General features: G+C 43.1%; 1 long non-coding RNA gene across 1 annotated transcript; it reads left to right on the top strand.

Annotated features, from left to right (window-relative positions):
- Nucleotides 1-207: 207 nt before the first annotated feature.
- On the top strand, nucleotides 208-13,207 carry LOC308584541. The gene is made up of 3 exons (XR_014006903.1): nucleotides 208-311; nucleotides 1,126-1,248; nucleotides 12,995-13,207. It is a non-coding gene; the product is annotated as an uncharacterized lncRNA (long non-coding RNA).
- Nucleotides 13,208-15,677: the final 2,470 nt, after the last annotated feature.

The raw sequence follows: 15,677 nt of genomic DNA, 5'->3' as shown, positions 1-15,677 counted from the left end.
GTGTTTTCCACTTACTTCTCGTCTAACCTCAGACAACTTTTCTCCTTTGTTCAGTGCAGAAGGTTAAAAGCACCACCTTCCTATTGCCCGCTTTCACGCCAGCCATGCCCCTGATAGCATCCCAAGTATTTTTCATTCCTCTTGGCTTATGTTTGCTAGTGTGGTCCTCCTTTCAAAGTGAATGGCTGCTCTCTGAAGCAAGGAAAGAAGAAGAAATAAGCAGATTCTCCCTCCTTCTGGGACTGTGTGCAAGATGAAAGAAGAGGAGTGTGGCTGTGCATCTGATCAGGCATTTCGATACCATAAACAATGTGAGCTGCTCTCTGCTCCTTAATTCCCCTCGGGCCCCCAGTTATTTATGATGAGACGCAGTCTTTGTTGTAGCTGGTTATTTCAATTGGCCTTGTTTTATTTTGCTTTTTACAACATGCGGTTACTCACTTGGGGCAGACTGCAGTATAGAAATTCAAGTAAGGAAATAAATAAACCGAAGGGCTTAGCAAGAAGAGGTAAGAAGCTCTTGTTATTGTTTGTGTGTCGGTTGCAAATTGGCCCTGAAAACACTTCATGGGTGCTTTGCTTTCAGTGCATAGAAAAATATACATTCTTGAGGAAAATATAAGGCAGGTTAATCTGATACTGCCATGGAGAGAAATGGTATGTATACACCTACCCATACCCACTTACCTGGGAGTAAGGCTCACTGAATTCATTGGGACTTACTTCTGAGTAGACATGTAGGGATTGTGCAATATCTCTTGTGGAAGCAGCCTAACAGTGCAATCTTATGCCTATCTACTCAATAGTAGATCTCATTGAGTTCCATGGTGTTTACTCTCAGGTAAATGCATGCAGGATTACAGCCTAATAGTATGGTCTTGGGTATGTTTAGGTAAAGGTAAAGGGACCCCTGACCATTAGGTCCAGTTGTGGCCGACTCTGGGGTTGCGGCACTCATCTCGCTTTATTGGCCGAGGGAGCCAGCGTACAGCTTCTGGGTCATGTGGCCAGCATGACTAAGCTGCTTCTGGCGAACCAGAGCAGCACACGGAAACGCCGTTTACCTTCCTGCTGGAGTGGTACCTATTTATCTACTTGCACTATGATGTGCTTTCGAACTGCTAGGTCGGCAGGAGCAAGGACTAAGCAACGGGAGCTCACCCCGTTGCGGGGATTCGAACCACCAACCTTCTGATCGGCAAGTCCTAGGCTCTGTGGTCTAACCCACAGCACCACCCGCGTCCCTGGGTATGTTTACATGGAAACAAATTCTGTCTATTTGTTTGAATTATAGTTTGTTTTTTTAAAGATGTATTGCTTGACTGAAAAATTGAAACGGCACAATAACTTTCACAGTTATTTTTAATGTCTGCTTCCCTGCCAATTAACCAATAGGTTCTTTCAACAATCTTGGAAATACAATCTAATTGGTTCACCAAACAGAGAAGTGCCATTTGTCATCTTCAGATGAAGGCAGGGGAGGGGAGCAGAAAAGTGATGAAACTTGTGTGCTTTTAAAAAATGTAAAAATCAGGACTTGTAACAACTAGTCCTATAGTTATCGTTTTAGGATAGGGTTTTTATGGTGGGTGGGTGGTCATTGCATTTTGTAAAACAAAACAAATCATGCAGGGTTCACTTTAAAACTTCAGAGGGGAACTTCATGTGACCTTTCTGAGCAGGAAACAAGTGATGTCAGTATTGTGAAATCCAAACAAGGCTAACAAATTTTGTGTGTAGTCAGTATTGAGATAATAATCAGTTCTGCTTTCTATCACTGAGGACTCTGAAAGAGCCATGCAGTCACCATACGAATCCAACACTACCTATTGGAAAGGACAGAAAAAGTTCAGCTTCGCTTTATAAACCACAGACAGTTATGTTCTGGACTGGATCTCTGTGCTCTTTTGTCAGAAAGTTTAGCAGGAATGGCTCAATTCAACAGATTGTACTCATGAACCTCCAGCAACATAAAAGTAAAAAAGTTCTGTTTCCCCCCGCCCTTACCGACACGCCTGTATTGCATGCTAGTTACTACAATTTTGCAAGGTGTTGGTTGACCACATCCGGCTTATTCGTAAAATAAGGTTGGGTACTTCTGTTTACTCCACATCCAGTGTGTCCCCCCTGCTTGCTTGGGAAACAGTTTAAATGCAACGTTCGTTACAATCCATATCTATCCAGTTGTTTCTTATGAAATACTGTGGCTGCGTACACATTACCAGCTTAAAATGCAGCTCAGTTGCTCTTTTGGTCAATTCAGATTGAAACTGGTTTGGGAGAGAATGCATCAAAATTCAGCATTTCATAGGAAACTACAGAATAGGATTGCGGTGAACACTGTGTGTACGCCACTTCCCAAACCAGAGGTGGGAGCACACTGGAAACAGCTTAAACAGTGTGTTTTAATGCATTTCCCGCCAAACCAGCTTCAATCTGAATTGACCAAAAGAGAAACCTAGCTGCCATTTACACTAGTGGCCAAAATTGTGGAAGCCTTTTGGGAAAAGTGTGTTTCTGAGGTTTGATGGCTCATAACATCACTTATTTTTGAGTAATACTATAAAATTATATACCAATGGAAGGATAATTTAATGAAGAATATACAGTGGTACCTCTAGTTACGGACTCGATCCGTTCCAGGGTGCCGTTCGCACCCCGAAAAGTCCACAACTAGAGCACCGCTTCTGTGCACACACACATGCTGTACTGGACCTCCTGTGGTATGCCTCAACAACTGTGTGGCTGTGGTTTTCCATGTTCTTCCTCTGCTCTGTTTTCCCTTTTCCATTTTTTAAAATTAATCCTAACAAACAATGCACAATTTCTGTAGTAGTCAATTATTGTTTCTTGGATCATAGATTGCTAGCTGACATGTTTTACAATTGCATTAAATAAGATAGGAAGAGAGCAACCCTCCACAAGAATCCTTTTGAACCAAGGAGAGTAAAACTAAATAATAGCCAAAATGACTGTTTCCACTAGCCAAGGTTGCTTGTTTACACTGTGTTTACAAAGTCCCTTGCCATCTGAATTACTTTAATGAGCCATTTCCTTTAAGAGGTACAGTCAAACAAGTGGGGAATTCTGGGATTTTCCATGGGATTTTTGTACAATTGCAAGAATTCGTTGCACCTGTTGATTTTGATGTGTTGCCGGAAACTAGATTTCTAAATAACAACAACAAATTTATTTCTACCCTGCCCATCTGGCTGGGTTTCCCCAGCCACTCTGAGTGGCTTTCAACAGAACATTAAAAACAGAATAAAAATTCAAACATTAAAAACTTCCCTGAACAGGGCTGCCTTCAGATGTCTTCTAAAAATCAGATAATTGTTTATTTCCTTGGCATCTGATGGGGAGGCATTCCGCAGGGCGGGCGCCGCTACTGAGAATGCCCACCAGCATTTTGCAAGGTGTGGATGTACCGTATTTTTTGCACCATAACACTCACTTTTTTCCTCCTAAAGAGTAAGGGGAAATGTCTGTGCGTGTTATGGAGGGAATGCCTATGGGTGGCATGCCTACGGATTTTCCTCCTCTAAAAACTATGTGTGTGTTATGGTCGGGTGCGTGTTATAGAGCGAAAAATACGGTACTTCAAATGCAATATGCTTCCTACACAATCTGTACTCTCCAACTCTGCTGGTGCAGCACCCATCCATTGCAGAGGCTTTGATTCAGACATCCAATAGTGGCTTAATTGAAATATGCGCTAGTTTTAGGCACCCACGTGCAACAACTACGTTCCTCTTTCCATGCAAATGAGTGAACAAGCCAGGAAGTCAGAAATAATAACTCGTCCCGTTAAGTGTCAACCGGGAAACTCTGGTTTATGGCTTTCAGACAAGCCATAATATGAAATCATGATTTAAAGCTAACATCTGTATCATGGGTTGATGAGAAACCAGTAGCCACAGTTCCAAGTTTGGACATGCAGGAAGTTATGGTTTACTGCAGCTTCCTGGTTTGTGTCATCGCTTGCATGAAGAGAGGAGCAAAGCAGTTGTGCCTGAATCTCACACTGTGTATGTTAACATCTGGTTGCTGATGATGTGGAAGAGAAATCAGAAGAGGCATTTGGAACAGCCACTGTAGCATTACATTCTGCGTTATAAGCTTAGCTGAGGCAAGAGCTGCATTAAGTCTCATATATAAACAACCTCGGAAGACAGAGGCCATGTCTCGCTTGACATAACTCTGACCTCTCGAACGATGGTGATTCATATAGATAAGAAAGAGGAAAGCTGCAACTTGTTTCCAGACACTTGCTTCTAGGAAAAGGATATATTTTCCTGAGTAAAATTCCTTTCCCCAAGGAGGTTATCAAAGGTTAATTGAAATCTTTAGGTCTGCCTCCATTCGCCCTTAGCACCTAAAATAATCTCTTCCACTCTTAGTCCCCATCCACTACTCTTGAGTCATTCCAAAATCAGACAGGTATGTTTAGTGGCAAAGAAATGAAATACACAATGGGGAAGGTGAAAATGGGATAGGATTTAAGAGGTGAGGCTGTGGCACTGAGGAGAGTGTTGTAGGGCTGGGTACGTGAACTTCCTGTTGAAAATTACTGAGGCCCAACAGTCGCAAAATGGTGGTGCAGTACTACAGCCAGTCACATGATGGTGGCAGACAGAGGCAGAGATTGGCACCATCAAATGGCAATCACTGCTATCACTTTCTACAGTATCTATCCCTCTTTGGAAATGGCTAAATTCTTTGCCACAGCATTTCCCTTGTGTCAAGGAGTCCCATAGCTGAGCTATCCTCAGGTGAAGTACAGTGGACTCTCAGGTTGCGAATGTGATCCATGCAGGAGGCACATTCGCAACCCACAGGGCCATGTCTGCGCACACATGGGTTGTGATTAGCTGCTTCTGTGCATGCGCAAAAGGAGATTTAGCACTTCTGCGCATGCGCGAGCACTGAAACTTGGAAGTAACCCGTTCCGGTACTTCCGGGTTTGGTGTGGTGCGCAACCAGAAAACGCGCAACCTGAAGCGTCTGTAACCCGAGGTATGACTGTACAGACATCTGTAAGTCTTGTGACTCAGCTACTGCATTTTAGGCAAAATTGCTGCTCCAGTGGAGAAGGATTTTTTCTTTATATTTTTCCTTTCCCAGTGCCATGTGCTCCACTTCTTCCCTGATCTGACTCGTCTTTCATACCACCATCTCCTTGGAGCCCGTTCTAATTTGCCTGCATCCTTTTCCAAAGTGTGACACCCGCAACTGCATAAAGCAGAGCAGGCCAGAGACTGGAGCAAAATGCAAAAGTTAGGCTTTCAATGCAGTCCTTGCCCAGATCAGAATTAGATCTGGTAGTTTGTAAGCACTTCCAAGAGACCTAGATGTGAGCCTCCTTGGAACCATCCTGCTGTGCTCAGCACAAGGAACGTTCAGCTCCCTGTGTGGTTTAATTTCAGCTCGTACAGCTTGTTCGGTTACCTCTAGAGTGTTATAAACACAGAAAGTACCGGAGACAGTGTAAGTGACTGGATGTATTGACAGACTGGAGCAAGGTAAATGACTAACAAGTCAAAATGTCAGAACACCCTCCTTGATGAATCATTCACAAGTAGATGTTCTTTTCCACACATATCATTTGAAAAATTAGCTGTCTTTTTATGAGTAATTCTTTGTTTAAAGCTTCTTATTTCAACAGTGGTTGTTTAAACCGCAAGCCGTTCTAAATGGCCAAATATAGTATCTCGTGCACATATTGTTAAGTTTATGTCCTTGGATTTAAGTCGATGGAGCAAAATTGGCTAGTCATAGTACTGCAGCTTATTTGGTTCAGATGTAATGTTGCTGATCCTGCAAACCATAGTTTGGAGAGTTGGGAATAAGCTCTGTGCTCATATATTTCTTCTTCCGCTCTCACACTAAGTTTAATGAAAAACTTATTGGTACAATCAAACCATAGTTTGCCATTGCAACCAAACTGGCAGACTATGGTTTGTATGAGACCTTCCAGCTAGAATGCAATAAAAAAATAAAAATAAAAAATATTTATTTATTTAAAAGTCAAAGAAACATAAGGCGACTTACAATTCAGAAGACAAAAACAGCAACAAATTATATAACAATCCTCATTAAAATTACAACAATTGAATAAAAGCCAAGTGCTTGCAACAAAATCCAAAATAGCTATTGAAACTAACATCAAAGATAAATCGCAGAAAGGAGAATAATCAACCAAATGTATTTTAACAACAGAGTTTTTGTCACCCACCCAAAACAGTACAGTACAGTGGTACCTCAGGTTAAGTACTTAATTCGTTCCGGAGGTCCGTACTTAACCTGAAACTGTTCTTAACCTGAAGCACCACTTTAGCTAATGGGGCCTCCCACTGCCGCCGCGCGATTTCTGTTCTCATCCTGAAGCAAAGTTCTTAACCTGAGGTACTATTTCTGGGTTAGTGGAGTCTGTAACCTGAAGTATATGTAACCTGAAGTGTATATAACCCGAGGTACCACTGTACTGGAGACAGACAGACAGACAGAGAGAGAGAGAGAGAGAGAACCCGAGGTACCACTGTAATGGGGTTTGGTACACATCACTTGGCAAGGCATTCTACGGGGTAGGTGCCACAACTGAATACAACAGATTAGAGACATTTCCTTTGGGGGGGGGAATAATAATCACACTTTAAAGATGTTCAGTCTGAAAGCTCCTGGATCCATTTGTGCATGATTTGGCAAGCTTTATCCACTCTGAGGGACTAATATGCTTGCAAATTTCCTCCACTTCTGTAAAAAGAAAAAAATGATACAGCTGCATTTGATATCCCGATAGTAAATGAGGATGGGAGGAGAATAACAAAGCAAACTTGGATAGAGCCTGAGTCAAATCAAGCAGTCTATGAAATGCCTCAAACCAAGGTGGGCTGTTTTCTGAAGCAGTTAATCAGCGGTCTGAAACAAATTTTGTGGTCAGTCGACATTTTTAGTGCTTTATCTTTCACCTACACAGTGTTCTATTTAATTTCCAAATAGTTCACAACCATTCCAAAAAAAAAAGAAAACACTGTAACACCCACTAACAATCTGTTCTTTTATGGATGTTCCCTGTTTTGATTTAATTTATGCCTTTGTGGGTGTTGCTAAAATAAATATAGGCTGGATGCATGTATAAAAGGAAACTTTGAGAAGAGACAGTTGATCTCCCTCCACACCACCAACCCAAGAGTTGAAGATAGTTCGATGATGCCATTGTTCCCTGAAGTAAACATCTAAATTGCTTTTATACCATTATTGCCTCTGTTCAAAAAGGTTTGCTGGATTTTAAAGCACTGCAATGGTGGAAGAAAAGAAACAAGAGTATACACCACAATGATCATGACTCTCATTTGAATTTCAGCTCTGTGAAGAAACTGTAAGCTATATCCAGATTGCTCATCCGGGAGCAGATCAGGTTAGATGTCCTCAAAAACTGGTTCCCCAATGGTTAGTGTGTTGGGCAGCAAGTAGGGTCATTCTTCTCTTTCTTTGGTCCAGACATGACCAATTTGTTGAGATGAAGTTTGGTGAAAATATCTCAAGAGGAAGCTGAACCTATTCCAAAAAGGTAGACAAAGCAATGCCAGGGTGGTGTGTTGGTCTACTATCTTGATTCAAAATGGCGGACGGCGTCCAAACATCATCAGCCATTTCTACCTCCTTCTCGGGAACCATTGTGGCAAATTTGGCAATGATATCTCAAGAGGTGGCAGACATACAGGCAGACAATCTGCTTTCCAAAATATAAACGTAGACAATGATTCACATTTTCCTCTTTCTGTAATATTTCAAATGCATAAACCACTGGCTTTCTTTCTTTCAGTCCTCTTTTTTTGTTGTTGTTGCTCACAAAACACTAAGCCCTGTTGTGCCATGAAAATGTCAGTTTCCTATCTTGGTGCTCTGACTTCTAATGCGCTCATTTATAAAGCAAGGCCGCATTCCGCCAGCTTGAAAGGCTAGACTTGTATCTTGCTCCACTTCCCCCATCCAATGTATTATTACAAGTATAAATCCTGGCCGAGTCATCTATGGAAGAACTACATCATTTGGACATTTAATTAATAACTGTTTGGATTAATGGCTAAAGCTAATGGCTCAGCTCACATGCCTGCCATTTCGCGGTCTCTGAGGAATCTTTACCCTGCTTCTGAGTTATTCCATTCAATTTAAGGCTGAGAGGCTGAGAGAAATTCTTTGGCTCAGGAAACAGGTACAGTGTTACCTCGGGTTACATACGCTTCAGGTTACAGACTCCACTAACCCAGAAATAGTACCTCAGGTTAAGAACTTTGCTTCAGGATGAGAACAGAAATCGTGCGCCGGTGGCATGGCGGCAGCAGGAAGCCCCATTAGCTAAAGTGGTGCTTCAGGTTAAGAACAGTTTCAGGTTAAGAACGGACCTCCAGAACGAATTAAGTTCTTAACCCAAGGTACCACTGTACCACCAAACGAGGTCTATCCCTTTGTCAGGTTGAAGTCTTAAAAGCGGGTGGGTGATAACCTAAAGTTATAATATATTAACATAAAAGATTAAGATAAAATCAAAGAGGGAAAGGATTTGCTGAATTAACTAATTGAACTGGAATACAAAAAAGGGAGGTGTGAGGAGGTCAGGGAAACAAGCAAATGAAAGATAAGATATGGAAAGACTGATTTGTTTTTAACTAAAAAAATTCCTTCCAGTAGCACCTTAAAGACCAACTAAGTTAGTTCTTGGTATAAGCTTTCGTGTGCATGCACACTTCTTCAGATACACTGAAACAGAAGTTGCCAGATCCTTCTATATAGTGAGAAGGTGGGGAGGGGTATTACTCAGAAGGGTGGTGGGAATGGGAGATTGGCAGATAGCTGAGATGAGCCTGTTGACGACTCTTAACGACTGTAATAGGTCTTACAGGAAAAGGCAAGGGGTGAGAAGGTGAGAAATGGCTTAGTCATGTATAGTGAGATAAGAATCCAATGTCTTTGTTCAGCCTAGGTCTCTCCATGGTTTTAAGTTTGGTAATGAGTTGCAATTCAGCAGCTTCTCTTTCCAGTTTATTTCTGAAATTCCTTTGTAGTAAAACAGCTACTTTGAGATCTTGTATAGAATGTCCTGGGAGATTGAAGTGTTCTCCTACTGGTTTCTCTGTTTTGTGATTCTTGATGTCAAATTTATGTCCGTTTATTCTTTGGCGTAAGGTTTGGCCTGTTTGTCCAATATAGAGAGCTGAAGGACACTGTTGGCATTTGATGGCATACACAATGTTAGACGATGATAGTCCCGAGATGGTATGTGTGATGTTGTTGGGGCCAGTAATGGTGTTGTCCGGGTGTATGTGGCAGCAAAGTTGGCATCTGGGTTTGTTGCAGGCTCTGGTGCCAGTGTCCGTGTTAAGTCTGGTTGTAGTATTATTGTGGGTTAGGAGTTGTTTAAGATTGGGTGGCTGTCTGTAGGCAATGAAAGGTCTTCCTCCCAGAGCTTGAGAAAGAGAACTGTCACTGTCCAGGAGAGGTTGTAGATCTCTGATGATGCGTTGTACTGTTTTAACTTGGGAGCTGTATGTGATGACTAGAGGTGTTCTGTTATTTTCTTTTTTGGGTCTGTCTTGCAGCAAGTTCTCTCTGGGTATCAGTCTGGCTCTGTTGATCTGTTGTCTAACTTCATCTGGGTATTTTAGTTCCAAAAAGGTTTGCTGTAGATCTCTTAGGTGAGAGTCTCTGTCTGTAGAATTGGAACAGATGCGGCTGTAACGTAGTGCCTGGCTATATACAATGGACTGTTTGGTATGTTTGGGATGGTAGCTAGAGGCATGTAGATATGTTTGTCGGTCAGTTGGTTTACGGTATAAGGTGGTGTCTATGCGCCCATCCTGTATTTTTATAGTAGTGTCCAAAAAATGTATTTCTTGCATAGATTGATTCATTGTAAGGTTGATTGTGGGGTGAAAATCATTAAATTTCTGGTGAAAGGTGTCCAGGGTCTGTTGACCATGTGTCCAGATGATAAAAATATTGTCAATGTATCGCAGGTACAAGAGAGGTTTGAGTGGGTAGGAGTTTAGGAAACGTTGTTCTAAATCTGCCATGAAGATGTTGGCATACTGTGGGGCCATGCGGGTGCCCATTGCTGTGCCGCTGATCTGAAGGAACAGGTCATCACCATTGTTTTAAAATGTTTTTACTTTGTATTTTCATTTTTGTTTTTGTTTTTTTTCTTCTCTTTTACTTTTTTCTCTTATTTTTGTAATATGCTGAAACTTTAATAAATATCTTTTAAAAAAAAAGCGGGTGGGGAAGAGGGACCTCAAAATAGTGCTGAAACCCATTTTTAATCTACACGGCATGAAGTACAACCGCTGTTGAGTGCAGCCATTTTTCCTGTGGGTTGGAGATGCTGCTTTGGAAACAGTTCCATGCAGAATCAGCCCCTCCTGCACATTCCCCAAACCTCTTAAAACAGAGGTCGGCAAGGTTTACCTCAGTTGGGTTGGTTTACTCCAGCGGAGATCCCTCCATGGGCTGGTTCGCACGCATGTGTGAGCGCACGCAGCCGCAATTTCCGGCATCTGCGCAGACATGATTTTCGGCGTCTGAACATGCGCAGACATGATTTCTTTTTTTCTTTTTTTAAAATAATTTTTATTGGTTTTTCACCTTTTATGAATACATAACACACACAGAAAAGACAAAAGACGAAAACATGTATAATTTCAGAAAATCCTACTTTCTTAACCTTGTTCCTTGACTTCCCCCCACCCCCCCTCATGCATCCCAATTCCCATAATTCTGTCAGCAAATTGGTATTTCTCCTCTTAACCATCTTAATATTACCTCTTTTATTAAAGAAAAAAAAAGTTTTTTCTAAGTTGGACTCAGATTCCCTTCCGTCGATTTCCCATTTTATCTTAAGTAAAAGTCAAATTAACTAAACCCAAAAGTCCTGAGTGTTTTTAACGTTCTATTCTTCCCTCCCTCCCATCCCCGGTTTTCGTCCCTTCCCCAGTACATGTCCAAAATAACAGTTCTTAGCCTGGATTCCTCACGTCCGAGGCTTTCAAGTGTCTTTCAGTCCCTCTCCGCCGGTCTTGTTGGTAGTCCTTTATATTGGTCGTCGTATCTCGAAGGAGTTCTGTCCCCATCAAACAAGGTTCTCTTCCCACAAGGACATTTGAAAACAACTGCTGCAAAAGTTCCGCAGGCCATGCACCTTCAGAGTCAGAGTAAAGGCCCCAATCATATTTCTTCTTTATTTTGAGTTCCTGTATTCCATATACTCCCGGGGCCTCCTCCTTCATCTTTTGCATCTTTCGCAGATTTGTAGTCAATGTAATCCAAAAGTCTCCTTGCTTATATTCCACTGGTGTAAGCTTCTGGTTGGTACTTTCCATCTTTGCTTTCTCTTCTCCTTGTTTAGTCTCCTCCACTTCTTGAGTTATCATTTCCGATTCAGCTGCAGATTCTTTCTCATTCAGGTCCTCAATACATTCAGCAGAGCTGCTTGTTCCAGAGGTCAAGGTCATGAGTTGTTTATTCATAGCCAGACTCTGCTCTTGTAAGATTCCCACCAAATGAAACATTCTTTCGATTTCCACTAGTAACTTTCCATCCACAGCCATTGTAATGTCACAGAGTTCCCCCTAGAGGGAATCTGGTTACTTAATAATCTTTCTCCAATAATCCTCTGACTTGTTGTTGTTACTTTGTTTCCAACAATTTTAGTTCAATTATAACTGATTTTAATCCAGAGGGATCTTAAATGACAATTTTTCAACTTTAAACTGTCCATTTGACAGCTTTGACAGCTGTCAAACTCCGCATTCCTCTTCCACAAGCTCAAATACAGGACGCTCCCGGGCCCGGGAGGGGGGTTGTATACAACAACAACAAAAAAGGCTTCTAAAATTCCACTCTTTCACTCCAGCTCAAAATTTCTTTTTGCCAAATCTTGGAAGTAAATGTCTTTTTTAACTCACCCCACAAAGGGTAGGCTCTCCAGCTTAGTTCTTCTATTGTTGCTTTAGATCGTCTGCAAGGGGGGGGTGCGGACTTCCTTTTAGCACACCCCCCGGTCGTCTCGAATTCACAGGAAAATATTCTTAAAGTCCAATTTCATCTTACTCACGGGTTATTCTTTTTCAGTCTGAATTTCAAGGAAGGAAGTCAGCGCTCTCCAGTCGTGGCTCGCGGCTCCGCTCAACCGAGGTAGCGATCGACTCTCAGCGCCACGCCACCCTCCGTACCCTCTCCGCAGCCTTTAAAAAGGCTCTTCGTGGGTCGGGGGGCGCTTAAGGAGCCCACCGAGTCTTCCAGTCCGCAGGCTTCAGCGCCTGCGGTTTCTAAGGGTCCCCGCGTCGCCGGTGCGGCAAGACCCGTCCTCAGTTGAGCCGATTCCCTCCGCAACTCGGAGGGAACCCGCCATTTCCAGATCGCGCCAACCCGGAAGTCCGTGCGCAGACATGATTTCTGGCACCACAGAAGCGAGTCCCCACGCTGCACCAGTTTAGCGCAGCGTGCGGGGCTTCGCCAAGTGGGGGCAGCTCATGGGCCAGTTAAACGACTCCCATGGACCACTTGTGGCCCATGGGCCTTAAGGTTTTAAAACAGGGGAAGGCAACCTATTTCAAAAACCCATTAAAAAAAAACACCATTCTTGTTTGGGGGATAGATCAAAGGGGTGAGGTGGGTACCCCCAGTGTTGAACCAGGAGAATCACCCTTATTTGGGGACCACAGATTGGGGCCACAGGGTGGATTGAGGAGTCTACACACAGCCCTAGTTATTATAGCTAGGATTAGTTCGGCTTGCCAAGCAGAAGGACATTTTAGTCACCATCACATGTAGAAGCTGTAAGGTGTGCTCTGGCTCTGCAGCTATTAGTAGTTAGCAATAAATATTACTCAAAATGGATTTTATTCTAAATTTCTTAACTACATTTTTACCTTTTAATCCATTCTCTCTCTCTCTCTCTGTGTGTGTGTGTGTGTGTGTGTGTGTCTGTCTTTTGCAGAGCTGTCAGTTTATTCAAAGCAGCAAAAAAGGTAAGTCTTTTCCTGAATTCAGAACAAAGAGAAAGCTTCTGTAAGTTCTTCATGAGAAATATTTTTTTTAAAAAAAATGCTGATATCAGGAGTTTAAAAATCTTCATAAATCAGCCCTTTGTTTGAAGTGCACCTCTGCAAAACTATGTTCAGATTTGATGTTTGCTCAAAAGTGTTCTAGAAATAGCTGAATTATCAAATATATATATATATAAATGTTGTGGCAAGTAAAACCAAGGCAAAACTTCTTTAAAAATAGCTATGTTGTTTTGAGATAAATTTGTTGCTTTGCAACTATTTCTCATTTTTTCTGAATGTGTGTTTTCATTATCAGGTTGGCTGGTAATTGCTCAAAATAGTTTCAGAGACCTTTTCCCTCTAACAGATCAGAGTCTCTTGGACCAATTTAAAGATTTGAATAAATCATCTGGACTCTGTGTTGGCTCCTGCTATGTTATATAGCCAACTTCCTTGTTTTGTTTTTAATGTACTTTATGTGAACAATGTACATTCTTTGGGCACATGCTTTCGTCTGGCACAAGACACAGCAGAATGGGGATTTATGCGGAGACAGGGGGAAGCCCATGTTGCAAGGAGTCGGGTATTGACCAGCATTGAAAGAACAGCTTGATTTGTTCTCCCTTCCAGTAACTAGACACAGTTCTGCTTGCTAAATGCTTGCCCATATTATCAATTCAGACACTCTGCCTTGAGCTGTTAGCCCACAAACAAGAGGCAAGGAGGTCGTGTCTCCAGCTAAACTGACTAGCACAACATATCGCTTCCTGCAAAATAAAAGATGTGGCGAAACACTTATGTCTGGCACCTTTCCTTTGCTTTACTGGCATCCTGTTTTTCTCTTCATTAAAGTCTGTGCTGTTATGTTTCATTTCTTTCTTCCATTATGGGAGGGCGATGGGAGAGAGCGGGCTGGTTTGTAGTAGCTACGGGTATCAGATGGAAAGTCCTTCACACAACCACAGGGGCGTAGTGGGGGTTGGAAGAGGGGCTGTGGCCCTGGGCGTACAATTTTGAGGGGGCGCAACCAGGCACCCCCATGCAGGAGGGCAAGAGAGGCGAGCAAAAGGCAAATGAGAGAAGAGGCAGCGAGCTTTGCAGCGAACAGGGCCGTCTTTAGTAGATGCGGCGCCGGGGTGCAAATATCCGCCCACAGCCCCCAAATTACCATGGATAGTGTTGGGGTGGCCGTAGCTGCGCACGGCCAGCCATTGGGGGGGCACCTCTCCCCCATGCCGTTGCAGGAGAGCTATCCCCGCAGAGGCTGGGGAGTGAAGTTGCACCCTTCCCAAGCCTCCTCGGGAGGAGAGCGATCCCCTCAGAGGCTTGGGAGGGAAGCTACGTGCCTGCCCGCCTTATGGTTGGTGGGGCGCAGCTGGTGGGTGTGCAGGGAAAGGGGAGGCGCAGCTCCCCCACTTGCTGGGGCACCCCTGAGAGGCCAGCGCCCTGGCGCGATGCACCACTAAGCCCTATGGGAAAGACGGCTCTGGCAGCGAGACCAGCAGGGATGTCTGAAGAGTGTTGTCCCTATTTCTACCCAAGACACAGATTTAGGAAAGCAATCTCAAAGCATAAGAATATGAAGGTGCATGGGCTGACCTGATAGTTTCCTGTGGCCAGGTTTTGGCGCCCTCCTTGCTGCCCATGTTTACTTTCGCTTGCATTAAAATAAAGGCACACGGTCACAGTCAAAACTGGCATTCTCGGTGATGTGTGACCTGTCAGACCGCCACAGCTCGGTCACTCCAGCGGCATCAGCAACAAAGGGTGGGCTGCTGCAACAGGCTCTGTTCAGGCTCTATGCCCTGCCCCCATACATGAGCGTGCTTGTCCCGGACGCAGGCAACCCATGCTACACTACTACACAAATATACGCATGCACTCAGTTACAGACATACATGTGCAGGCAGAGACCCTTCCTTTCAGATATGAACGGAAGGCAAGGCATCAACCGCTCAGATCACACCCTCCTCCACTGTCAAAGGGGTATAAGAATACTGACTTACTCTACATGATTATCAGGGTCAGCTCAAGATATTTTGTGGCCTGAGATGAAAGCAAAGGGCTCACCCACACCATCCATTTAAAGCACACCTATACCATGGCTTTCCCTAAAGAATCTTGGGAACTGTTGCTAGTTCAGGGTTTCCTAACAACTCTCAGATAGATAGATAGATAGATAGATAGATAGATAGATAGATAGATAGATAGATAGATAGATAGATAGATATAGATAGATAATAGATAGATAGATAGATAGATAGATAGATAGATAGATAGATAGATAGATAGATAGATAGATAGATAGCATCTCTAAACTGTATCCCAACAATCACCAAATAATGTTACTTTTTGCAGGAGTCATTTTGTAATTGAGTACAAATAGGTACCTCTGGTTACAAACTTAATTCATTCTGGAGGGCCGTTCTTAACCTGAAGCCGTTCTTAACCTGAGGTACCACTTTATCTAATGGGGTCTCCCACTGCTGTTGCGCCGCCGGTGCACGATTTCTGTTCTCATCCTGAGGTAAAGTTCTTAACCCGAGGTACTACTTCCGGGTTAGCGGAGTCTGTAACCTGAAGTGTTTGTAACCTGAGGTGTTTGTAACCCAAGGTAGCACTGTCCACCAATTG

Source organism: Podarcis bocagei (genome assembly GCF_964188305.1).
Source record: "Podarcis bocagei genome assembly, chromosome: 3".
NCBI lineage: Eukaryota > Metazoa > Chordata > Lepidosauria > Squamata > Lacertidae > Podarcis > Podarcis bocagei.
The sequence above is the reverse complement of the archived record's forward strand: the minus strand, read 5'-3'. Positions and strand labels throughout refer to the sequence as shown.